At 37.8% G+C, this 27,384-nt stretch overlaps 1 long non-coding RNA gene across 5 annotated transcripts in view; it reads left to right on the forward strand.

The window, feature by feature from the left end:
- LOC148829150 (uncharacterized) overlaps positions 1-27,384 on the forward strand; it is a 261,526-nt gene that overhangs the window by 143,815 nt on the left and 90,327 nt on the right. For all 5 annotated transcript variants that reach the window (XR_016091497.1, XR_016091499.1, XR_016091498.1 and 2 more), the window contains exon 3: positions 21,501-21,583. This is a non-coding gene — a long non-coding RNA (uncharacterized LOC148829150). The remainder of the gene's footprint in view (positions 1-21,500; positions 21,584-27,384) is intronic.

Consider the following 27,384-nt stretch of genomic DNA (forward strand, 5'->3'; position numbering starts at 1 on the left):
ATTTAAAAAGCACAGATCAGGAAAAAATGTAACAACTGAGTAATAACTGTATATCCTTTTGCACACTGTGAAATTGATCATAAAGAAGTGGGGTGTGTATCAGACCACCCAAGCACTGCCTAGATATGGCCGTCCCTCCTTCTCGACCAGCTATGCAGGAAGCTCCTTAGGTACACAACTGTGGGTGACTGTTAGTGACTTTCAAAGAGTTACAGAGTTCAGAGGCTGAGATTGGGGAAAATGTGCATGAGTCAATAATATCCCACTCACTCCACAAAGCTGTGGAAAACACTTCTCAGATCCCACATGGAGTGTGCAACAGAGCATTTAGGTGATACTGCAAATGTGGTCAATGTTTTTGTGGTCAGACAAAATTAGAAATGTTGTCTTGTTTTCCATTTTGTTTAAATGGAACGTTTTACATCTGACACAAAATCAACACTTTCTCTACTGTCAAGCATGGTAGTGGTGCCATCTTGTTTGAGTTCTGCTTCTTATCATCACAGACGGGGGTGCGTGTCAAAACTGAGGGGAAAAAAAGATGCAGCAAAGTACTGACAAACATTAGAGAAAAACTCGCATCAGGCTTAAAACAAGAATTAAAATTAAAACAAGAGCTAGCCCTTACACTGCGATATCTTTTGCCAGATGGTAGGAGGGCAAAGAGTTTATGGGAGGGGTGGGAGGGGTCATCTACTATACTGGAGGCCCTGTGTAAGCAGCGTTTGTGCTAGGTGACAGGAATGGAAGGCAGGGGTAGACAGACAAATATACAGCAGACACGTAAACACACATTCTTCCCTGGGTTAATTTCTTTGTGGGAGGTAACCAAAACACCTGGAAGAGACTAATGCAAACACAGGGAGAACATACAAACTCCATGCACATAGTACCCAGAGCCTCAGCACTGCTAAGCAGCCGTGCAAACCATACCATTGTCCCTCACTTAATAATAAACAGTAAATGTCATATATGGCCCAGTCCAATTCCTGGCTTGATTTATATTGAGAATCTTTGGAAAGACCTCAAAAATGTCGTGCATCCCCAAAAAACATGAGAGAGGTTCTTACACCAAATATCGAGTTCACAAATACTTTTTTTTCTCTTTAGTTTTTGTTGACATTTGCTGTAACTTACCTGAACCTTAGAAGTCTTCAGTCTGAGCATTCAGGCTTTGAATAAAATATTAAGTTTATACCATGCGCATGCATCATATTGTAGTTTCACAAAATGGGACACCATAGAAAGGATCTGAAAAGGTTTGCATGGCTCTGTTGATGATGTCTGTAAATGTGTAGGTCATTCATATGAGCAAGTTTAATTTATTCATTAAATTGTACATTAAATAATTTTAATGTATTCCACTGGCTGTTAAATACATTAAATTAATTTGAGGAATTTTGGGTCAAATACCACGTTGCCTCACAGGTCTTCATTCTATTGAAGTACTGTAGCAGTAGTACATACTGTAAATGAGTACACTAGCTGTGGACATCAAAGGTTGTGCTGTGACAACCTCTACCCATCTAGGTTTGGTTTTGTCACACCGTATTACACTGTTAAAATAACATATTTTAAAAATGTATCTGGGGAACTGGTTATTAATACATACAGTATGTGTGATATACCATTGGACTGAGAGATCAAAAAAGGGCCACCCACCTTGTAATGTTATAACTACTCCATTAACAGATGGCTTACAGTAATAGGGCCTATGTAAAACCACAGATTAAAGTACTTCTGTACAGCACATATCAGTTGTTGTTCCTGTTTAATGAGTCTGATGTACTGTTGAGGTACTTAAATACAGGTTCAGAATTTTTTTTTGCAAACCAACAAACAGGAAATTTGCACCAAAAAAAAACACCTAAAATCGAGATTGCTATTTTCAATGGGCTGTCTGTTGACAATCACTACTAACCTATTTTGACTTTTATCTGCAATAGGACTGCATTGTTGAGTGCATCGTATTCTTAGGAAAAGAATTAATCGGTTGTCTGATTACCCCCAAAATTCATTTGATGAAAAATCTTCTTTTCTTACTGCACAGATTTATAGGTATTTATATTAGGCCAGATACTCAGATTAATATTAAGCATATGCATTCTAAAACCTTTCCTTCTTCTTTGTTAATTTAAGTGATTTGTTTCTAATCCGACCATGATATAGCCATTGAATTGAAAAGCCAGTAATTCCAAATGTTGCCTTTTGAAGAGAATTACATGATGAACAAAAATGGAATAATGTGCATGGAAATGCTTTGAAACAAAAATTCTACTGGGGGGCACCGACCTTTCTGTTCATCACATGGTATGATGTGGACATGTTAGTTATTACCCTCTTTTTGATGCTTGCTTGGTTGTGATGTACAGTACCTGGAAAGGAATTGGCCAAACAACTTGCTAGCGTAGCTTCAACAGAGATTTTTTTTTGTCCATTTTCCAGTTGAAATCTGGAGCAGCATGGAATAAAGCACAGGTAGAGGCAATCTGGAACTGAACAGAAAAAAATAACAATTACTGCAATATATACTGTATGACTTGGTGACTGCAACCATATAATGTACAGTACTCACCAGGATCATTAGGTTTGTGTCGCACCCTCATCCAACCAGATTCCCACACGGAAGCGCACTCACGCTAAGAACACTCCACCCCCGAACACTTCTTCTAAATGACACCATTCCTGTCAATCAGCCAACCACGACACTCCATCAATCAGTGCGCCTTCCTCCTCTCGCAATATTTAAACCCTCCACAAGCCTCTGCTCTTTGCCCGGTATTGGTCGCCCTTCGGAGCTCCTTCCTCGCCTTCTATGTCGAGCCTTCTCTTCGCTTTTCGGATACAAACCACGGAACTTGCCCTTGACCACGTCACTCGCCTAGCTCTCTCTTGCTTTGGAAGCTACCTGCTCGTACCCTTCCGTCTCCTGACCACTGGAGGTACCGCACAGGGTCCATCCCCCCGATTGCTCAGTGGGTCAATCGTGACAGTTTGGATGGTATAAACAAATATGTATTCTTGTAAAGGCAAATACAAAAGAATCCAGTTCACAAATTGCAAAGAGTTCAGAGATGTTTAAGTTCAGTACATTTTGATGGGACTTCTGGGTGAATGTACATTTTAGTAAAATTGCAGTCTTAGGAAACGGTGTGTTACAGTAATGAGAAGATAGCCAATGAGAAACTGGAGAATGGAGTTGCCACTTTGATCTTTTGTTGTGTCCTAATTATCTATGTCGTTTTTGTTATTGTGTCTTATATTTCTTGCGTACAAGAAAGTTACAAAGTATTGAGAGAATGCTGTTTTGGAAAATTAGGCACTGCAATCACTGCTGCCTTCTGAGAGAATTACGACAGGTGTGTCTCCTCCATTTGCCATATCAGGTAGTAAGTCTGTAACAAGAGCAAGCTTAGTCACTTGTGGAGGGGAAAAGTACTATACATTGGAGAACATACATTGGAAACTCTGTAGTGGTTTTCTTCTGTATTTTCAGTTGTGTATAAAGTAATGTGTCCACTTTTTGGATCAAAGGTTATGTTTCATATGTCATAGAGGACACCAGGCTGAACTATTAATATGTAATAATGATTTCTAAACCCTTAAGGGGTTAAGGGGTTAAAAGAAGGTAACTAACTTATTTTATCACACATGGTGGGAAGAGTGGGATTAATGACGCCTTAGCTACCCTTTTCATTTTTTCAAAATATGCTAGGTATGAAAAAATGGAATCAAAATAGAAACCAGCATTTGAAGCATACTTACATCACTAACACTGTGGCACTGTCTTTAACATGTACTACAGAAGCAATATATATTCATTTATTGGATGATTCACTTCTGGGCCCTGTGAGGAGTTTATTAACAGAGACTAGTCATCTTTTCCATCACCAGCAGGGGGCTGCCCCTTGTGTCATTCAGTATCTGTTGAAAGTTCTGTGTCCATAACAGGACTACAAAATGGCACAGCGATTGTATGAATCAGATGAATAGTTTTTTTAACAGAAATTAAAATATGATTAAATAAATTAAGAATTTACAAGAGATCTATTTATTAAACATTGAGCTGTCAGCTGACTCGATGAAAGATTGAGAGTCCAATCTAGAAGAGGTCAATGTTACTAGATAATGCTAAGATGAAATATCACAAAACCTGAGAGAACCTGAGTAGTTAACTTATTTTCTGAGGCAGTCCTACAGGTGACTTCTCTGAATGTTTTATTGGCCCTGTCTTTCTTTATCACAGAGAGGACTTTTGCTAGCCTTATCCAAACTCTCACTTGCCCTAATTTCTATGCGTTTTGTTTAAGATGGTTTCCCACACAGTTTAAGTGCAGATTTTACAGAATTGAGTGTGTTCTTTGAAATTTGTAAAGACACGGTGAATGAGATTAGTGTATCCACCATTGATTAATGCTTCATTTGAACTGCAATAGACTTACAGTATAAGATCTCCCCGTAGGTATTTCTACATACAGTACTGTAGCTGTGTTTTTTCTGGATTGCAAATCACAGCATCCAGAGAGTCTTATCTGGATTCCGTTGAGATTTTTTATTCAGATATTTTTGATTATTTAATTTTTTATTGCTTTTTGTCAAATACAGTAAATTAAGCTTTAAGTGTTTTAAGCTTTAATCTTTTAGGGTTTTGAATTGTTGAAAGTTCATTCATTTCGGTGTTCAAAGGTTGGTTGATGACAATATCTGCTGGGTGTTACACCTTTTCTTGTGAATGATGATGGAGGGAAATTAGAAAATGTTATCATTATCAAATGTCCATTGCTTCTTCCCAGGAGATCTGTGGCATTTATCTTGCTGTGTGGTATATAACTGAGTATAATCCTAGATTTAGCTCACAAACCTTGATAGAAAAACATATTTTTATGTAAAATATGCAAATATTTTGACAGCAAATGGGTAGCAAACTATATGTGCAGCTATAGTTCCAAATTGTTTCTCAGGCTCAGGTCAGCTTTTTGTAACTAGAGCTATACTGTACTAGAGGATTACTAGGTAACAAGATTCTAAAGAATATTAAGCATGGATTTGATCTGGTTTCACTAATTTCCAGCGATTATTAAAACCAGTAGAATCAGTAATAGATACCAACAGAGCATATAATATGGTAAACTTAGATTTGTAAAAGTTTTTTTTATTATTAATTTCCTTGGAAAATATTAATTCATAAATTGAAGGTTTTAGGCATTAAAAGTGATGCATGTCTTTGGCTTGAGGACCATTAAAGTCTGATGATTGAGGATTTTTTTTATTTTTCCTCTCTTACTTTATATAAATTATCTCAGCTCCAGCAAAGAGAGCATTAGTCAAATCTGCAGGTGATACCAAAGTCAGGAAATACAAAGATTGTTGAAGCAGGAAGTTCAAAAAGCTATAGAATAGCTACTGTATATAGATTTCAGGACTGTGTTAAAGTTGTCGATAAATGTAAGGAAATCAACTCGGGTATTAAATATTTAGTGACTTTGATTTAAGTGTTTATCGTGATTCATCATTGTCCTCCTTAAGGCAATGTGTGTTGACTTATTATTATCCTCCAATCAGATTACATGTCCACCCTGAAGACAGAAATGGAAACTAAAGTTTGAAACTGGTATTGCCACAAGTACTCGAAAACCTGAAAGATATTGGCAATGTTATGCCAGTGGACTACCTCAAAATCAGCAAGTGAAACAAGGACTTGTACAGAATGATTATAGAAATAGATTTAGTACTAGGATCAGCAGATACTTTTTTACACGAATGGTGTCATATACCTAACACTTCTACCGAAAGTGATTTATATTTGCACCCACTTAAACTGAAACAATCTTCAGTGATGTACCTTGCTCAGTGGTACATTATCAGTGTCTCAGATGAGATTTGAACCAACAACCTGTAGGAAATACAAATTGAAAATCCTCATTATTGCTCTACACTACTGCCTCTATTAGCAAACTACCCAGTCATGTTGTTTAAGCTGATTCTCTGGATTCTTAAAATTTTTTTTTATGACATATTAGATCATTTAGTAACCATGTAAAGATGGCTTCCTCTAGTTTGCAATCTTTACTTCTTATCTCCTTTGAACTGACATTGCAACCTCTTGACTCACACAATACTCCTTGCGATGTATATTTTAGTCAGGTGAGCCTCAGGGCTAGCTTGTGAATTCTGGAAATAACTTCTTAAGTTAAATTGAATCATCTGGGCCCTAGGGTTAAAGATGTACAGTAAGATATCATTTGAAATAATGTTATAATTAAAGGACTGTAATGTTTTTATGTCACAGCATTAATTTAGGTTCTGAGCCCAAAATACAAAAGCTGCTGCACATGTATGGCAAAGCGAAAGTAATAGTTGTTTTCTGCCTTTAAAGGGCTTTTGAAGATATCTACCCTTGTAATCTAACTGTAACCACAACTACTATATTGGGATCTTGTATGCGGATCTTTGAATTGAATAATATTATGCCAAGATAGCTAATGAAAACAAGAAAACAAAGTATAGAAATGGTCGTTATTCTGTGCAATCCCTTGCACTTTTATCATGAAATGTACACTTATATATATACTGTATATCCGGTGTTTAATGGATCTTGGCACAGCTGTTCTGTTAAAACTGATAAAATACATATGCAGTTTATTGATCAATCAGAAGATGACAGATTTCAGATTAAGTCCTTTATTGCTGTTATTTAAAATAATGTATAACTTCAATTTGTAACTATGACAATAAAGACATGCCTTATCTGCATATTTTGACCCCCCACACACAACACATGACCGTGAGATTTATCAAGAAAGAAATAGAAACTAAGATTGCAATTGAGGCTAAAAACAAATCATAATGAATGTTTTGATTACAACAGGAAAGGGATATACTGTTAATGGATCAAATAAATTGCCTCAGAGATAACAATGGTGAACATTTAGACAATTAAAGTAAAATAAATGAAGTGTTAAAGTCAATCAGGAGGTTACCAATTAAAACACTGAAAACACGTTTCAGTCTTCCTGTATAAGCAACACATTCCTATATTAAAGCAAAAGAAGCAAAGATGTTTAGGGAGCATTTAAAAAAATATCTCCTGGTATTTATAGGCTACTACCAAATCTCTTTAAATAGTCAATCAAGACAGGGGTAGTACCCATTGAGTGGAAAATTGGTAATGTAGCACTCATTGCTAAAAGTGTGGCAAAACTAATTATAGAGTAATGTGTCTCATCTCAGTTATCAGAACTATGTCTATGTAACAGGCAGCATAGATTTAGAAAAGGTAAGTCTTGTTTTATAGACTTGAAAGTTATTTTAAGAAGGAGCAACAACAATAACAAAAATGATACAGTATTGTGACAAACCCTAGAATGAGCTAGGCTAGTCAAAAATGCCTTCACACATAAAACCAACAAGGGCTGTTAATATCAGTGTAGAGCAGGCTTCTTCAGGTTATGTAACAAAACAAGAACACTCAAAATCCCTACTAGAACCGTGCATGCACTTCAAACATTATATCGATCAAAGGCTTATTCTCACCAATGTTAAAATGTGCATTTCTAGGCACATCACTAATAATCAGGCAATTGACACCTGGTGTGGCTATTTACAGCACTTAGAGACTATACAGCAGCCTCTAGTGGCAAGTCAGTTGTAACTGCAGACTCTTCTTTAGCCAGCTACAAGTGTGTTCAGACTTTCAGATGACTTTTGACATAGTTCCACATTAAATATTCTCAAATTGTAAGTGATGGGCCCTTAAGGTAATGCTTTTATTTTGCGTTGAGAACTGATTTTTGGATTTTAAAAAAAGTATAGATAATTGGTGAGTGTTCAAATTGAGGTGATGTCATTGGTGGAGTGCCCCAGGCATCTGTATTAGGACCAGTATTCTCCTAAATGTAAATAAATTATCTACAGTTTGTACGTTTGGTGAATTAAACAAATGAGTACAGGAGACATTTAGAATATTGTGTATGATTTTGGTTTCCATATTACAATGTGAATACAACTTTTTTCAGAATCAATATTAAAATGTGAACCAGAGGGCTTAAGTGAGATGGAGACTATGGTTAAGTACATTTAAAACAACAGAATGCATTTCTTTACACAAAAGTTCTGTGAGGCTGGGTAAGATACTCAGGTCAGTTACCTCGTTTCAAGCAATTAATAAGGCAGATGGCATGAATAGCCACTTGTTTGTAACCTTTCTTGTGTTTTCTTTTGTTCACATATACAGTACACACATCTGGCATTAAAGTAATTTGACTAGTATGCGGAAGGAAATTTAAACAGCCATCAACATAAGAGAGGACAATAAACTTCAATGGCTGCAGTATTTATAAAAACATATTTTAAAAATCATAAAATAAATCCTCTGCAAGTAATTAGTGGTTATCTATGCCAAGTACAATTTACAGTTTCTATCCGTGAAGAATAAAGGCAGCCAATAAGCCCAGCCAAAGCAAATGCCTACCCCTACCAAAACAGTATAAAGGAATTATAACATGCTGTATGTTCTTATAGATTGTCATTTAATGATGTTTATTTTCTGACGCATGGAATAAATTTATGTTTTTTTAGCATTTGTCATATAAGGTTTTATGAGGTTTTCTGTAAAGCATGGTTTTTACTGTGTTCCCATTAAATTGTTTCATAGCTATGGTTACATGTTTTTACTTGGCCTTCTTATTGTGGATCTCAAAATTCCATCTGTACGTTCCTAAGATGTAAGAGGTCATGTGCTTTCTATTTAAATGAAATGAATCTAATGGACATACATTCACATGGACAACTGCACAATCTATATTGTCAGTGTAGAAGTCTCCCATCTAAATATTGGCTCTGCTCACACCTGCTTAGCTTCAGTGGGTTGCCAGTTGTGAGTTGCCAGTTGTGAGTTGCAGGGTGATATTTGAGCTTCATGGCATTTCTGCTTTTTTTAAAAATACATTTACCAGGAAGATTTTTCTGACAGAATGACAAAATAACTTAATCTCTACACCCAGAAAAATGTCAATAACATCCTACTGGCTGTCAGTATTTAACAAGTTCAAATTCATAAGAATTGCACTTCTGTGGCTTTAAGGTTAGGTTTTCGTAACAGGAAGAGGGTCCTTTTGCTTTTTATTATTTTAGTAAAAACAATTCTGTGGTAACCAATAAGAGTCTAGCATCCTGGTTTCATCAGTATCATTAATACTTAAGATAAAAGGAATTAATTTACATTTATTTACATAAGTATGTTCACTGTATGAAAAATTCCTTTAAGTACCTGCAAATTTTAATTAAAATAAGAACTCTGGCATGAAATGTCTCAGTTGCGCAACGTCTGACAAGTTGCAAAAATATATAAATGTGTAAAAGCATAAAAAGCACACCTTTTCCTTTAGCATCCCATTTAAAATGGGAATTGTGGTTCTCTAACTAAAAATGACAGAGAGATAAATGGACAAAATATTATTCATTAAAAAGAAATATTTTCTCAGGTTTCCACCAAAGATCAAAATTAAAAAAAGGAATATTTAAAACTTACTGTAGATGATCTCGACTCTTTGTCAGCTATTTATTTATTGTTATTTTGTCTCCCTTTTTGGCTTCAGTTTTGAAATATTGTTCCATGTCCAATGTGACCTATAGAGCTTCCTAAATCTACTTCATTACTTAAAGCTGTATCGGCTTTATATTTCCAAAAAAAAATGTTAATTAGTTTCACGCAACCACTCAGACGCAAACAATCCTCCACACTGCCAATTCCAAAACAACATAAAACTGCCATAAAAGTGAAACACAGCACGGTCTGTTGTATGATATATGTTTGGGCGGACGTGGTTGGGCCAAGATCTCGTTTTGTCTGAAAGTGTGGTCTTAATTATCCTTAGTTAAATTAAAATCAGATTACTATCAGTGAGCTCCTAATGCTCTTTTTTTAAATACAGATCTTTTTCCTCGGCCAATTTGTTAAACCCAGCCTGCTGGGAGGCCTTCAGAGGCCTAAGTTTATTTTCTTTCATAGTAACTAATTGACTGGGCTGCGGAAACAAGTGAATGTGGATGTATGGCCATCATATGTTGCCACTGTGATTGAGTGCACTCGATGTGGGATCCATTTGCTACTATTTAGAGCATGGTCACAGACATAGAGTACACAGCAGGCATAATGTTGGGAACAAACAAGGTATTATAGAATTCCTACACTTTTCTGTTGCTAGTGAAATACAACAACATGTGTTGACAACAGGGAAAAACGTTGTAAGCATAAGATCCTGATTTATGTACTTGCCTGCCTGCTCTTGTACAGTTTTAGCCTAGACTGAGCAAGAGCTGTAAGAGTTTTCCAGGTCAGTTTTGCGGCTCTAATTGTCAAGATGAAAGAAGACTCCCCTTTACACTTGAGGCGGAGCGGAAATAAAATAACCATATCCCTATACTGAAATCGTGGATTGCCAGTTTTCCTTAGCGACAATGTTCTTACTGCAGAAAATGTGAGGAGCAAATGGCCTGTTTGCTGTACTATAAATGAGTGTGTCAACTCATGTAAATTTCTTAGATTCACTGAAGACCTGGGACTGCCCTGCTCCTTTATTTACTGGCTGTTTACTATTAGTAAACTGTCACTTTATGAATAAGATTGACATCTGTCTTGATAATATCTGACAGCAAACTATTTGCATGTCTTCTGCAAGCAGAGCTCTGGGTTTGCCTTGGTACTGCAAACAGGAAATAAACTAAAGAACATGAGAAGAAAGGTAACAAATGCCAAAGTCAACATCTCAGCAGGGGGAGTGGAGACACTTTGCATTGGGAGATTTTAAGATAGCTTATTTTAAGTCAAAGATCCTAACTGCTTGGTCATTAAGGATCTCTTGACCTCAATCATGAGAATCGAGTGAATTAATCCCAGCGATTAAGGCTTATTTTATCTCTGGCATTGCACAAGTAACTTATTGGTTATTGCACAAGAAAAACTGCATAAAATTGTTTATGATTATTCAACAAGAAAGGACGTTCAACCCAATTTATTGTTTTTATTTTACAATTAGAAGCTTATTAATACAGGGAACTCATTAAGCCATTTTTGAAGGATCCTAATAAAATTGGACATTTTGCTCTAAAAATCGACAACCTATTAATTGTTTTGATGCTCTTAATGTTCCTGATGTTCTGTTGTTCCACTCTTACTTTTTATTTAATTTCTGAGTCCTGGGTTTGCTCACAAAGTCGTGGAATGATGCAACTTTGTCATTACCATGTAATATTTTAATAATTCTGTCAGGGTCCTTGAACATCAAACCATCAACAGTCAGTCTTTAAGAATAAAGAGGTTCGGATCATTTAACCAATTTTGCAACCACTCCTTTAAGGTCAAGAATTAATCTTGTTGCTCTTCTTTGAACTAATTCCAAAGCAGTGATATCCTTTTTGTAACATGTTGCCCAAAATTGTAATAAAATTAAAAAGTGTTTTAAGTGAGGCCATCACAATGCATTGTTTACTTTTATCATGACTTCCTTTGACTTGAACAGCTGGTTTAAAAATATCTTAAAAAGCTTAGTAAGAAAATATGTGATGGCATTGTTCCCAGTGTAACCCACCCCAATACTTTTAAAATCATTAGTTATGTTTCAATTTATAGCACTTGTTTTATTTTTCTTAGCAGCCCATCTGGTGAACTCTGTCCCTGGTTTGAGGCATTAAGGTTGAATGTTTTTCTTCAAAAATATCTTCCAAGTTGAAAAAAAACAACTTTTTTCAACGACTCCCCCAAAATAAGGATATTTGCATTAAGATCGTAAGAAATCTACATTTCTTACATTACATTAAGATTGTAAGAAATATGTGACTTGTAAGAAAGTACTACATTAAGTACTACATTACAGTACTACATTAAGATCGTAAGAAACCTACATTTCTTACATTACATTAAGATTGTAAGAAATATGTGACTTGTAAGAAAGTTGTCTACTTTCTCTACAACTAAAAATAGATTTTGTGCTATCACTAAACAGCTTGATTTTGAAAGTCAATACATCAATTAATCCATGATCTAAAAAAGAAGAACATTTATACTGTGTAATCTGCAGTGCAGAACTGCTAAGGGCAAGCTAAAATAATTCAATTAATGAAACTACAACTGTTTATGCTTTTCATTAAAACGTTGACCCACCCACCGGTCACAAATCACGAACCAAGTAATTTGCAGCAGTATTTGCAAGAGAGTTTCTGCTTCTGTCAAATGGAAACGCTCTTGTGAAGTATTGAATTCAATACTTTATTGTCATGTTATTGTCATGGAACAAGAAATAGGTTTATTTCATGCTGAAAAAAAGAAGAAAGAGAAACATAGTAAGAAACATAGTACCCACCTGAACTATGTTATTATCATGTCAACAAAGTTGATTGGAATTTGCAGCCCAGAAAAAAACAACAAAAACATATCCTGTATTACACTCACACACACACAACATATTGAGGTGCTATTTAAGAACTGAACAGTCGTACATTTGGTGCTTTGAAACCTGCTCCCCAAAGGGAGAAGCTTAAAAATGGAGCTGACAGGTAGGAAAGGGTCTGTGGACCCCATCTCAGCTTTCCGTTTGATGCGTTACTGGGTAATGCCTCAAAGTACTGAGTTTATAAGAAGTTAAATACAGACCGCATTCTTTCTTAACCTTACCAGCGTATAGTGTTTTGTGTTTGGGACTCAATGATCTTCCAAGATGATGAGTAATTCTATAAAGTGTATCCCATTATTCGAGTATTTATCAATGCCCACAGCAGTTCAGTGACAGTATTGTCCATGGCGAAACCACGTTAGGGGTGGGGGAAGGCTGGCTCAACCACACACAACTCTGAGAGGGAGTCTGTGAGTCAAACTTGAAGGCTCCAGGGGAAATTATACCCTTGAACAAAATTCCCTTTACACATAGAACTTTTCAATCAAAAGAAAAATAAAATCTGATATATGTTTTGGCAAGGGGTGATCAAACGTCATCAGTCAAATCAGTCCACAAATGCAATGTCACTTCCTTAAGACCACTGCGTTTCTATCAGGGTGACAGTAATAGAGAACATCACCGGTGTGACCCTGTGAATCTGATATTAATTAAATGTTTTTTTAAAATAATGTTGTTATCTACAAACCTCTTGATTTCTATCGCTTAGAAATAAAGATACAAATTCTTAGTAGTCATTTACTGTAGTTCTGCAGCATTTATGGAGACATAATTAGCAATAATTAACAATATGTCAGTGTGAAGGTTTTGATATGTAACTCTTTCTTCCAAAATCTGATGCCTCACTGTCAGTTGTCTGTGCTGTTTTTTTTCTTTACACTGCAGAGGAATTGTAAAAGACAGTTTTGAAGTAGCCATACTGTACCCAGGATGTTTAGATTTTACTGATACGACTCCCCCAAAATAAGGATATTTGCAAGAAGAAATTTTGATGGAATCTTGGAAGTAAGCTTTAGAGATGTGGTCAAACCGCCTGCTAACAGAAGACCTGAAATACCTGTGTGTTTATAATAGTTTAGGTTCTGCTTAGCCTTCCTTTCATTTGAGCTGTGATGCAAAATGGGAAATACTGTACAAATGGAACTTTTTCATATTTTTATGCTTTACCCTTAAACCTGAGCTTCTGACTTGGCTTACTTGTCTCTCTTCAAAGCGAAAGTGAAACTGCCTTGGACTTCTGTGTTTGCTCCCCAAAATCCAAAGGAGTGCACAGTTTCTGCCATCTTTTTGTGTTTCTTATCTGATCATTTCCAGTTGTGATGATTTCAGTCAGAAAGAGTAAACAGTCCTATTTGTGCGAAAAATGATATTTTGTATTTATATTTATATGTTAGGCATTTAGTTTAATGACATGGAGGCAAATGACACTGAAAATGTGACATATACAGTGTAATGCAGCAGTCTGGAGGGCAATGTGAGCTAACCTTCAATTGTTCTGTAATTTTACAAATCATTTCTCAAACAATACGATAATCATCCTTCTGTTAAACACTAGAGTCTGGAATCACACAACCGGGACTGGGCGAAACTGTTTATGGTTTTTTGTTTATACTATGTAGCTATGCTGTTTATGTTATTTAACTGGGACTGCTGGACAATAAAACCTTCATGTTTCTTCTACGTCAGAAGCTTATCTGGTATAGGCAAAGGGCAAATTAGGTTAGAGATGATTATGTTTTTTTTTAATTCAAACGCTCTGTCCTTTCAAATGTGTGCCCGTTGTCAGCTGGGAAGGTGAAAACCACTGAAGACTTTATTATCAAAGGTGTAAGACGTGGCGCCAGCCCATGGAGACACTTGTGTGTACTTTGTTCCTGTTGTTTGTACAAAGCAAATACTAAAATGCCACCTTTGCATAACACTGATTTTGTTGGCTCTGTCAAACACAAAATATCCTGTCATTCATATACTTATACACTGCTTAATACAAATTGACTATAGCAGCATAGGGTCAAAAGAACTTTAGCCTTTTAGAGCTTTAAAAGTCCAATCCAAGGATTTCATCTAGCCTTCTCTTGAAGCAAGTTAGGCATCGGCTTTAACAACAGTCAGAAATTGTTTTTGACATCAACAGCACGAATGCTGAGTATAGATGGGAACTTGTATTAGGCAACACAGCATTATAAAAATCTACTGGATGAGCGCATGAGAGCAAATCTAAAAGTAATATTAAAACACACAAGTGACAATTAAACCTGGATTCATGAGCTGCAGTGTATCTAAAAGAGCTAGAGCACTGTCAGCCACACAATGGACATGCATATCTGTATTGTTCATCAGCTGAAGTATTATTTTCAGCTTTTAGAGGTATCTACTGTAGTTTATTAACCTTTCATCTGTGAACGCCACTCAGATGCACTGTGATGCAGTATGTGCTATTAGCCTTTTGATAAAATAATCCCTAAAGTTAAAAACCTAATGTTTCCACATACGGTAAGTCTGTAGGGGAAAAAGGCTCTTGGGTACAGTTTTCATCTACTCTACATATGTCAGATCAAGTTGTTTTCTCTAGAATAAACACACAAAATGCCTCCATTCATAGAGGAGGGTTTATGAAAAGTATTATAGAAAGTGATTTGAACAGGGGTTCAAGGCTGCTTCAAACAGTAGAGTGTTCTAGTTCAGACCTTGCTCAAACCACTTCAGCTGTGCCATTAGCCAGCTGTGATCAGTATTTCCTAAGATGTTGCACACAACTGGCTACGAGCCATTGACATTGGGTGGGTTAAAATCGGCCAGGATATCCTTGGATTGGTGTGGAAATGCAAACCCTTTGACTTACCGGGGGCTTGAATTGTTCTGAACAAGAGCAGCTCTGCTTTTTCTAATGAATGTACACTGCAAATACTCCTGGACTCGTGGTGTGAGAAACGGAGAATGGCCCTGGCAGATTTGAGTTGTGTTGAGAAATGTTCCTGGTCTTCATCCCTCTCTATGACTGTATGCGAGCTGAGAAAGTGCAGTCAAGTTAATTAACAACTGGTGACACTGATGAACAGTGTGACAACCGAAGGCATGAACAGGGCTTTATATTATTACTTAATTCTTCCATATTGCTTTTTTGTCTGCCTTTCATTGTGCCTCAAACAGAACATTCTCAATGGTGCTTTCCTTCTTGAAAACCCCTGCAACCTGTCAGATCAAAGTGCACCCTTTTGTTTTAAAGAAAGACTTCCTGTTTGGGGTGTCTTTCATGTAGGGGGAGAGATCTCAGAAAATTAAAGGGATCTCCTTTGATGTTCTGAGTTCATTCCATTTATCTCTCTACTGTATGAGCTCCCTGCATCTGAACAGGCACAAAGGCAACAAAGCTAGAGTAAGCAGACCCAACTAATCTGAATATCCGCCGTGTGCCAGTCTTTTAGGGATACAGACTGGCATTTGGAACTCGGCTGGCAGAGAAATTGTCCTGGTACTTTTATTGTTGAGCTGGTTGCCGTGGTGCATGCAAATTGGGGCTGAGGTATGTGCTGTTATCTCCCTGCTGGAAATGCTGTGCCCTTGTTGCTTCATATAGCTCAGCTCTAGTGCACCAGCCATTGATAAGGCTAATGTCTCAGATAGCTACTGTGCTTTCAAGTCCCTTCTCAAAACAGCCGGCTCCCTTTCATGTTCCTTTCCCAGCCAAGGACAGACAAGCAGGACCACAGGAAAAAACTGGCTAATCAGTAATCGGTAACTTGCTGAGCCCAGCAGTCCTCCAGATCTGCTGTTTTTTTTTCCAGAGATGCTTTTTCTTGTTGGGATTGAAGTGAAACTGGTGTTGGTTGAGCCAGACCTCAGAGTGAGGTGTGGGGGGGGCGGAGGGAAGGGGTGACAGGCTTCAAAGAATTTTGACTGAGAGGCTATGCCTCGTTTCCCTGGCCCCTGGTCACAAAGCTTATGCCATCCGCTTGCTGGGTGAGCAGGATAACCAGCAGGTCCTTCAAGTCTGTCAGAAAGTAACATCTGAAGTTCATGGTAGTGAATGAGAATAGAAGCTAAGATGAATATTTGTTTTTTGAAAAGCTAGTCTTCGGCACATTCTACGTGCACCCTATAAATGCCCTAAAATTATGTTTCCGTACACTTCTGCGAGTGCTGTTCAGCATGTGATAAATTCAGTCATTCCTCCAACATTATTTTTTGTTCATATTTTCTTCAGAGTAGATGTTTTTATGGGGGGATGAGTAGTATGGTCTTCATTTGCCAGTCTTTTTGTTTCCTGCTTGCCAGCTGTTGCTGTGCGTTCAAGCTCGATTGAGATTTTGTCATGGTAGTTAACTACTTCATGAAACGAATGGCCTTTGAAGCTTTTTGTCCAGGTGTGGACATGAGAAACACTCTAGAGGTCAACCAAAGGTAACGTATCTGTCATAGGCTTGATAAAGACAAGGGGCTAATGTGATGGAAGTTCTGATGCTGTATTTCTGTGATTTTCAGGTAGACCTCAGCTTATCTTTATGTCTAGCAAAGACCTTTGTCAGCTATTGTGGTGTGAAAATGTGAGATACACACTTTGCCCATCCATAGTACAACTGTGTGAAATCAGGCAAACAAATACAAATACAAACCAATCCATGGAATTTCCAGTCCACTTAACCAGTACAACATAACCCACCAAGCAATGAGTTCAAGGTAGGATACTCCCTGCACAGGACGCCACACCATTACTGGGACGCACAGATACACACACTCACACCAGGGCCAATTAAACAGAAGCTCTTTCCGGCATGTCTCTGGACCGTGGGAGGAAACCGAAGCACCAGATGGAGACCCACACAAACATGGGCACAACATACAAACTCCATGCAGATACAGCTCCACACATTGAACCCAAGGCCCCAGTGCTACGAGGCAGCAATGCTGCAATGCTAACCACTGTGCCAATGTGCCGCCCTAGCCCACATCAGTGGCAGAAATGTAACAAATATTCTTTCCTGTTCATAACTTAAAGTTGATGTTGTGTTTTTAACTTAAAAGTGCCTACTAACTGAATTTGTTCATTTGATTTTTTTTTCATAAGGGAAACATTTATTTCTGTTGATTTATTTTATTGGAGCTTTTGAACGTTACAAAGCTTCTTGGTAGGTAGCAGAAGTAATGCAGGGTGTGTGGAAAGGGACTGTGTGGGCTTCTGTTGCCACTGTGGCTGCTGGGAGGCACTCGACACTGTTGAATGTCAAAAAGAAAAGCCAGTCAGGAAATTCCATGTGTTTGCTCTTGCCTGTTGCCTGTGGCAGTCGGCTTGCTTGAAAACATTGACCCACATGCTGAACCCGCCCAAATGGTAAATGAGGGTCAGAATGTGTCGGATGGGGGTGGAAAGTGTTTTGTAGTTCCTGCCAAAGACAAAGTGCAAATCAGCAGAGGAGGGCAAAGTGCAGAAGGCACTGTTGTTAAAAAGATGATAATAATAAAGAGACAGAATTCACTTTTTTTTTTTTCCTTCATGCATGTGGTGACATAAAAAAACTCATAAAATTCTGCGGTACAAGTTATGTTACAGCATAAGTGCTGCACTTGTCAGTGTTATCAGACCAGTTTAACAGAGGCTAACCTTACCTGAAGCAACTTCAGACTTCACTGACTTTGATGCTGCACAGTACTGAATGCAATTTGCGCAATATAAATAAAAGCCATTTAAAAAAGTTCTATAACCACATATTATGCAAGTCTTTCACTGCACTGATTGCAACACGGGCACAGACTTCTGTTATTTTACAGATTAAACTGCGTTATAGCCTACCAAAGGGGTTTTGGAACTTTACAAAGAAGTGCAATTAGAAAACATCATATTTTATTTCTCGGTTTTTGACTAATATTTAAAAGTGATTGCTTGCTCTTTAGTTTTTTTAATCCCAGATTATCCCAAATCAGAATGGGACTCACTTCAGCCACCACTGAATTGCAGCACCTACTATACCTGGTCAACGCAACCAGTATGTGCAAACAGTCCTACAACGCAGAAGTTGAAGTAAAAAATGTAAGCGCTTGAAGTAAGAAGTAAGAAATTGCTTAACCTGTTTAATTAAATTTCGGGAGGCTAGATTGTGCAAACACACCATAGAATTTAGTCATTTCACCAGAGTTGACAGTGCTATAAATTCTGACAAAGAGTGCCAAGGAATTTAATGACAAATTAGTACATGTCTCAGGCATTACATATAAGGTACGACCCATTTCCTTCACCAATTATTTAGGCAGGATTGGGTGAGTCCAGAGCTGAAATAAGCTTTAGACACAGGCATTAACACCTCTACTTCAGCAAGCTGGGCCATAAGAACCTTACTGTGCAATATCCCTAGTCAACCTGCTGGGACTTTAGGCTTGGCTTTTGTTAACTTTCTTTATTTTTTATGTTCATGTATCTACTTCCTGTTGTAGTGTAAAGGCAACTCCTGTGCTCTGCTTGAAGAAAAAAAGCAAATGACTTGGTGTCAGACATTATCAAGACCAATGCTAATCTTATTATTAAAAAGTGATAGTTTACTGATAGTAAACAGTAGGTAAGTGAACAGGGAAGTCCCAGGACTTGAATGAAATAGAGAAAATTAATATTATTTGAAGTTCCAGTACTGAACAATGAACCCGACATACTAGTTTATATGGTAAACAGGTCACAACTCCTGAACATTTTTGCGGTAAGAACACTGTCGCTGGGGAGAACTTGCTATGATTCAAGTTTCAAGATACAGTATGACGCGATAATAGTTTATTGTCTGATTTTTTCAGAAATGTGTCTCGCATCAAAGCGTGTCAAAGCACATACATAGAAACTTACAAAACATACAAACAGTACAAGTAAACATAAATATAACATTATTGTCACCGGCCAAGTGACCAGGCTTGGCTCAAAAGAAAAGAAACTCCCACAAAGCAGTCTTCAAATGCAAACAAAACTGGATTTATTGCCAAAAAAAATAGGGATAACAAAAAAAAATAAACCCCTCACACAAGTACTCTCCACACCTTTCCCCCAAGGCACCCTCCTCCATACTGAGCTCTCCCAGTCCCTTTTATAGCCCCTCCTCTTCTAAGGACCATCCTCTTAAAGGGACTCACTCGCATTTTCTTAACAGAGATGGGCAGTTTGCTCAAAATAAAGTATTTAACCATCCAAAAAAAACCTTATAAATATATTCGCTCAAACAAAACACCTAACCTTACATCGGTTATTTATAGATGGCTCACCTATAACCTTTCCCTTTAAGATCATTTGTGTGATACTACAAACAGGAAAGGTGACTGGTGGCCATCTTGATCAACACAAAACAATACAATACAATACTCCAAATGGGGAAAACACTGCAGTGCTTTTAGGGAAACAACAAAAAGGGTAAGTATCATTCACACTTCATTCATATCACATACACTCTCTCAAACATACCAGAAGGGTAGGGGGAAGTATTGGAGTATTTCACATTCAGAAAGAAAAAAATAACAAGCACTCTGTCACAATTATGTTACAGTCCATGCATGTCCACTTCATACCACTTGTACAGGAATCCACAAACCTACAGCAGAACCCTGTAAACTGAGTTTCCCCACAATTACACTAAGTCTGTTACCCTTTCATATATGCAGACAATGTTCAGAGCAATTTCTTTAGTATTCATGGGATCAGTATTGGTGCATGGCTAATTGACATGGCTATAAAGTATGTTTTGTGTTTCAGCATATTTTGGTGTATAGAGGTCCATCTCACTATCTCACCATTTAGAGCTGAGAAGTGAACTGGGAAGCTCCTAAAGCTCCTACCCAAATGAGCATACAGCTGTGTAAGATCAGCCCTGTCCTGTTCCAGCAGGAGAATGACTGAAAACATACCGCTAAAACTTCACTGGAATGGTCCAGTCAAAGCCTGGACCTCAATTCGGTACATTTGAGAATCTTTGGTAGGAGCTGAAAACCATTGTTCACTTGCGTCCCCATTCAACTTGAGGGAGCCTGAGCAATTTTGCAAAGAAGGATGGTCAAAAACCATAGCGTCCTTATGTGCAAATCCGGTAGAGACAAATCCCGAAAGACTCATGGCTGGAATTTCTCTCAAAGATGCTTCTACTGAATATTGATTCAAGGCAGTTAAATACTTATGTTATTTATTGTTTTATATTATGATTATGATTACATATTGTAACACAGTAACAGCGACAGAATTACTCACCCCTTGGATGTTTCCACATTTTATTGTGTGACAATATGGACTCATCATGTGTTCAATGAGCTGTAAATGTGAAGGTATTATAATGGCGCTTTGCATTAAAAACATTTGCTTGTTTTCAGAAAGATGTGTTCTTAATGTACTTTGCTGATGCCTTTTATCCAGCTCACCTTACAAGGGTTGTGTAACTAACTACCCAGCATGAGTAGTCAGCCAAGCTAAAAAAACACTGTACCATCAGGAAAGGAAGAGAAACTAAACCAAAAATGTAAGCAGAAAAACAGCTGCAAGGACAAAACCCCAAGTAAACCACCTAGGCCAGTCATATACTATAAGCTCCACCCCTGTCCTTTTGATGGACAGGTACACCTCCATTTTAAGGGTTGAGTTGACAAGCTCTGTAAATTGTTGAGAGTGGGTCAACAAGCTCTGTAACAAGATGATGGGACAAGTCAACACAGGTAACACACAACAATGCATATAATACAATAGTAACATAGCAATGGATGCTACAAAAACACCTACATAAAAATATCCCACAACAGTCCACAAGGCCAAGTTACAAGGGCCTATCACAGCCTATCGTCACGGGTTTCAATTACCTGTTGTTGTTTTTTTACATACTGTACAGTGTGGTACTCGTATATCTACTGTAGGTTTGTTGAAGCAAGGTTGCTTGCATGCATTCATGCTAGGCAGGAATGTATTGTTTCTATCTGTTGCTGTCCTATGATTAGTTTTGTCCTTGATGACGCTTTCTGTGTAACATCATTTGAAATTGCTAGAGAACTGTTTTTCTCCAAAATTCAATATGACAGAAGTGTTTGTAACTGGCGTTTCTCTTTCAGCTGAAGGCGACATCAGACAGCACTCTCGGTGCATACAGGCTGAAGTCCTAGAAGATTGTGCATAAGTTGAGGAAACATGTCAGGTAAGACATGGGATTTAACAATTCTAGCAGAAAGAGGTGACATGTAATGCTTATATTTTTCAGGACTGGGCTGTTTGTTCTTTATAATCCTTAATGCGGTGATAATAATCATTTTCTCTTGCCATCTTGAAAAGTTGTGTTAGGTTTTGTTGAAGATCACTTGACTGGGTTTGGAATTTTCATTGTTAATGTATGAAATTAATTTTCATTGTGGGCCCGAACTACAAATGCATTCATTAAAGCTCAATTTAAATTAGGCTAGAAATTTTACGTGAGACCTACAGTATGTTAACCTTTTCAGTTTCTGAAAAGACGAAGGAAGGATTTTATTAATGTTAGTGTTTCCATAACAGGATTATGGGAATGTGGAAGTAATAGGCATAATAAAATCAGTTTTTCATCCTTTAAGCAAGTAGACTGAGCACAGCACCTTTCAGGTTAAAAGGAGTGGTCTGCTGCAGACAGTGGGATGAATACGAAGGACATACTGTAGGAATAGTTATAAAATATGAAAAAACTATTCAGCATGTATTGCCTGCTAGTTAGCATCTTAATGATTTGAGGATGTCATCCACCCATTCCTTGAGACAATCCAGGGGATCAGCTACAACAGCATAGTTGGGTAGCTTCTTCCAAACCTTTGTGTAAAGATATAATAAATAATAATAATTGCTTACACTTATACACTTAAATTTCCCATTGGCCCTTACCATTCATGGCCTCCTAATTACCCCCATCTATGAATTGGCTTCATTACTCTGCTCTCCTCCCCACTGATAGCTGATGTGTGGTGAGCGTTCTGGCGCACTATGGCTGCCGTCGCATCATCCAGGTGGAGCTGCACATTGGTGGTGGTGGAGGGGAGTCCCCATTACCTGTAAAGCGCTTTGAATGGAGTGTCTATATATAAGCTCTATGTAAGCAATTATTATTATTAATTAGTATCTTGGGGATAGAAGAAAAGCTAAAATAACAGCATATTTGAAAAGTGAAAATCTGAGGAGGGATTCATTTACAGATGTGGAAGTCAATCATTCTGTTTCTGAGCACTAGAAGCTGCACAAAGCAAGGTGGGTGAACTAACCAGAAAAAGTGCGATGTAAGTAATGATATTTAAATCAGTGTTTTTTTTAAGTGCCTGTTTGACCTTTAACCAAATTATCCACAGCTCAGAAACCCTGATGAGCTCCCACTGAATCTTTAAATAGAAAGGAAAATGCAATGACCTTTTTTCCTGATCCAGCCTTTATCACTGACATTTTTAATCTTCTGCCAGATTAAACACCAGCCTACTAAAAATGGAGTATTTTTTCCAAAAAAAGGCACTGATAATAAAGAGATAGTTGTGTTGTTTGCCATTGCTTTCTTCTGCAACAGTTCAATGTACTGCTTCTAGATAAGGTTTAACCTGGGCTGCCTAATGACGTGATGTTCTTGGAAAGGCAAGAAGAGACCCTGCTGTGTGACATGGCACTTTTTGTGTGTAACAAGTAGAACAATACTAATTGGATTTAATTGATTTTGCACTTTGCTAGTTATCAAGGAGGTGTGGGAGAATAGTATGGCCCGGAAAAAAACAAAGTACAAAGTTCATCACAAAAATATTAGGGGTACCTGGGAGACATCAAATGATTTTGGTTGTGAGACCAAGTCCAGAAATCATTCTTTGTAAGGACCCCTAACGTACTGTATGCTTAACCATATATAAATATATATTTATATATAAACCCCATATATCAAATGTACATTAATATTTGCCTCAACACAATGAAAAGAAAGATACAAAATAAAATAAAAATCTTTAAAATGTCATAAAAAAGGCATCCATTTTCAATGCCCGCTTAATGCAATACAGGGACACAGTGAATCAGGGTCTAACCCCATACACAATGATTTTAAGGTATAATACTCTCTGGAGCCAGCAGCTACTGTATATCACCCTGCAGCTCTCAGCTGGCTACCCACTGAAGCTAAGCAGGTTTGAGCCTGTTCAGTACCTGGATGGAGACTTCCTGGGAAACTATGGTTGCTCCTGGAAGTGATGCTAGTGGGTCCAGCGGGAGGTGCCCACCCTGCGGTCTATGTGGGTCCTAATGGGCCGTTATAGTGGTGGAGACACTATACTGCAGTGGGTGCTGTCTTTTGGATGAGACATTAAACTGAGTTCCTGACTCTCAGTGGTCATTAAAGATCCCTGGGGATCTCTCGATAAGAGTAGGGAGTTATCCCAGTGTCAGGGCCAAACTTCCCCAATCGACCTTTACCGTGGCCTCCAAATTTTCCCCATGAATGATTTCCTTGCAGTTGCCCTGCGATGGACTGGTGCCCCTGTCCAGGGTGTACCCTGCTTTGTGCTCGTTGCTTGGCGGGTAGGCTCCGGCTTCCTGTGACACCATATGGTATAAAGCGGTTTGGTAAATGACATGACGTGACATATTCTCTGGAAAGGATGCTAGTCCATCTCAGGGTATACATACAAATTTTGTCAATCATATACAGACTGTTTATACAGACTGCACTTAGAGACATCAGTTATCCCAGGAAAACCCATCTTTCCAGATGAAAGCATGCAAACTCCACAAAGAGTTGAGCCCAGGAGCCAGGAGCTGTGAAGCAGATGTGCAGCTCTCTAAGCCACTGTCTGAAATGATCAAATCTGAATCAGAACCACAGATCTGAATTCCACAGATCACAGAGAATCCCAGGTGGAAAATCATTTTCTTAGTGAATCACACACTACTGAAACACCACTAAAAGATCATGTCTGTGTGTGTATTTTTTTGAGGATCAGTATTCCCTAAAGAGTGAAGAAAAGGGTCACATGCGCGCTTAAACTTCTACATGTAATTTTAAAAACGACAAGGAATTATCTCTGGTAGATGGTGATTTTGTAGTTCTTTCAGTTCAATACTAACATTTTTTATCTAGTAAAGAGATTCACAGCTTTGTGGTGAATTAAGGCAACCCTTACGATCTTAGGTTTCTCGTTAGGAAAATGGGAAACCGTCAATATTGTTACAGCAGGACATCAGAGTTTAAAGACCTAAGAAAGGCATCTACAGTTGTCCAGCAAGCTACAGTATCTAACTTTGTGGGTGTCACTATGGTATGCTACAGCTGCGCTTATACTCATAGCTAATATTTTGTTGTGACTGCAATATGTTTGGCTAAAGTGTTTGTGCTTTTGCCAAAAGCCTTTTGTGTGAACTGGATTGTATGGATGCTTTTTACAGTTTCTGAAAAATCTAGACGAGACAAACCTGCTAACAAAGGGCAAGGGAAGCCTCACTCTGTGTTTCCTCACTTCCAACTTCCTCATTCAGTTTAGAACATCTCTATATTACAACTCCTCTAACTAATCACGACATAAACTAAAGACATTTCACGAGACATCAGGTGAGCGAATCTCACTCACATTCCCACAACAGATTCGAAATTTCTGATGTATTGCCTTACACGTCTTTGTGTTAACAAACTGGGACCTAGTTTTCAAAAGTGCTTGACTTTCTGTATATCACTCTTCTAGATACTCCGCTCAATCCCCTTTACAGGTAATGGGAAGCAGCTGTCTGCCCTTCTATAAAATGGGTATTTTGTTATGAAATCATGGTACTACATTAGAGCTCTTAGCCAATATAACACTTCTATGAAAAGCAGAATGATGCTCTAGCAAACACTAAATAGCAGGTGCTCCCATGTGCAGGGACCTAGTATATGTGGTCAATCTGTGGATAATAAAGGAACAGGGAATACCCCAAAATACAGAAGAACCACTAATGACAAGAACTAATTTCCCTCACACTGTACAACAGCAGCACAGGTCCTGATATTGATTACAGTAGTCTACTACAGCAAGATCTTGGTAGTTTGATACATAAATTATTCTCAGTGGAAAAAAAATCTTGTATTAGTACATGTATTAATGTATTTAACTTATGAGAAACAACTAATTAAGAGTTGCATCCTTCCTTCTAATGCTTCAAAATGCAAGGCATAGCTGAACTAAAACAGTAACTTTAATGCAAGTTAAGGTAAAAGGACTAAATGAGTAGTCACATATATATATATAAAAAGTAGGATTTGATTTCATTAATAGTATGTGGTTTTCTTTAAAGAACCTAGTCAGATTTCCTACCAAAATGAATTTGTTTTATCCCTTGTCAACATATTGATTAATACACTTTATTTAATAAAATTCTGAAGTAAATGTGGACTGGGCTTGTTCTTTTTAAATTATTTTTGTTAATGCTGTTTTTTTTACCTCACTGTGTGTTTTCACTTGATTCAGTTTATTAGTTAATCTAAAACACATGTGAAACAAAAACTAAAAATCATAAACCTTTCTACCTAAACCACAGTAATTCTTCAGAGCAGGATAAGAGGACTGATGGGTCAATTAGTTTTACTTTTTAGAGAGAGTATTGTTTGCACAGGAGCAACCCAGGAACCCAGGACATCCTAAAACAGTGCTTTAAGGTAAATTCACAGCCCTGTGTTTCTGATTTGGAAAATTAATAATATTTCGCAAGTGAACTAACTTTATAAAGCTATATTGATAAAAATGAACAAAACTAAATGCAAAACTTTGGAATGCTCTTGAAATTGGGTGTTAAAGCTATTTTTTATTGTACTTTCACATTTCTGGACAGTGTGGCTAATATGTTTGTTCCTCCAGATGAACATACATGTACAGTGGTGTGAAAAAGTGTTTGCCCCCTTCCTGATTTCTTATTTTTTTGCATGTTTGTCACACTGAAATGTTTCAGATCATCAAACAAATTGAAATATTAGACAAAGATAACACAAGTAAACACAAAATGCAGTTTTTAAATGAAGATTTTTATTATTAAGGGGAAAAAAAAATCCAAACCTACATGGCCCTGTGTGAAAAAGTGATTGCCCCCCCTGTTAAAACATAAATCAACTGTGGTTTATCACATCTTTGGAAAGCTGAGTTCAATTTCTCTAGCCACACCCAGGCCTGATTACTGCCACACCTGTTCTCAATCAAGAAATCACTTAAATAGGACCTGCCTGACAAAGTGAAGTAGACCAAAAGATCCTCAAAAGCTAGACATCATGCTGCGACCCAAAGAAATTCAGGAACGAATGAGAAACAGAGTAATTGAGATTTATCAGTCTGGAAAAGGTTATAAAGCCATTTCAAAAGCTTTGGGACTTCAGCGAACCACAGTGAGAGCCATTATCCACAAATGGCGAAAACATGGAACAGTGGTGAACCTTCCCAGGAGTGGCCAGCCGACCAAAATTACCCCAGGAGCGCAGCGACGACTCATCCAAGAGGTCACAAAAAACCCCACAACAACATCCAAAGAACTGCAGGCTCCACTTGCCTCAGTTAAGGTCAGTGTTCATGACTCCACCATAAGAAAGAGACTGGGCAAAAATGGCCTGCATGGGAGAGTTCCAAGACGAAAACCACTGCTGAGCAAAAAGAACATAAAGGCTCGTCTCAGTTTTGCCACAAAACATCTTGATGATCCCCAAGACTTTTGGGAAAATACTCTGTGGACTGACGAGACAAAAGTTGAACTTTTGGAAGGTGTGTGTCCCATTACATCTGGTGTAAAAGTAACACAGCATTTTAGAAAAGGAACATTATACCAACAGTAAAATATGGTGGTGGTAGTGTGATGGTCTGGGGCTGTTTTGCTGCTTCAGGACCTGGAAGACTTGCTGTGGTAAATGGAACCATGAATTCTGCTGTCTACCAAAAAATCCTGAAGGAGAATGTCCGGCCATCTGTTCGTGACCTCAAGCTGAAGCGCACTTGGGTTCTG

The sequence above is a fragment of the Atractosteus spatula genome, chromosome 8, assembly GCF_055471065.1.
Source record: "Atractosteus spatula isolate fAtrSpa1 chromosome 8, fAtrSpa1.hap1, whole genome shotgun sequence".
Taxonomy (NCBI): domain Eukaryota; kingdom Metazoa; phylum Chordata; class Actinopteri; order Semionotiformes; family Lepisosteidae; genus Atractosteus; species Atractosteus spatula.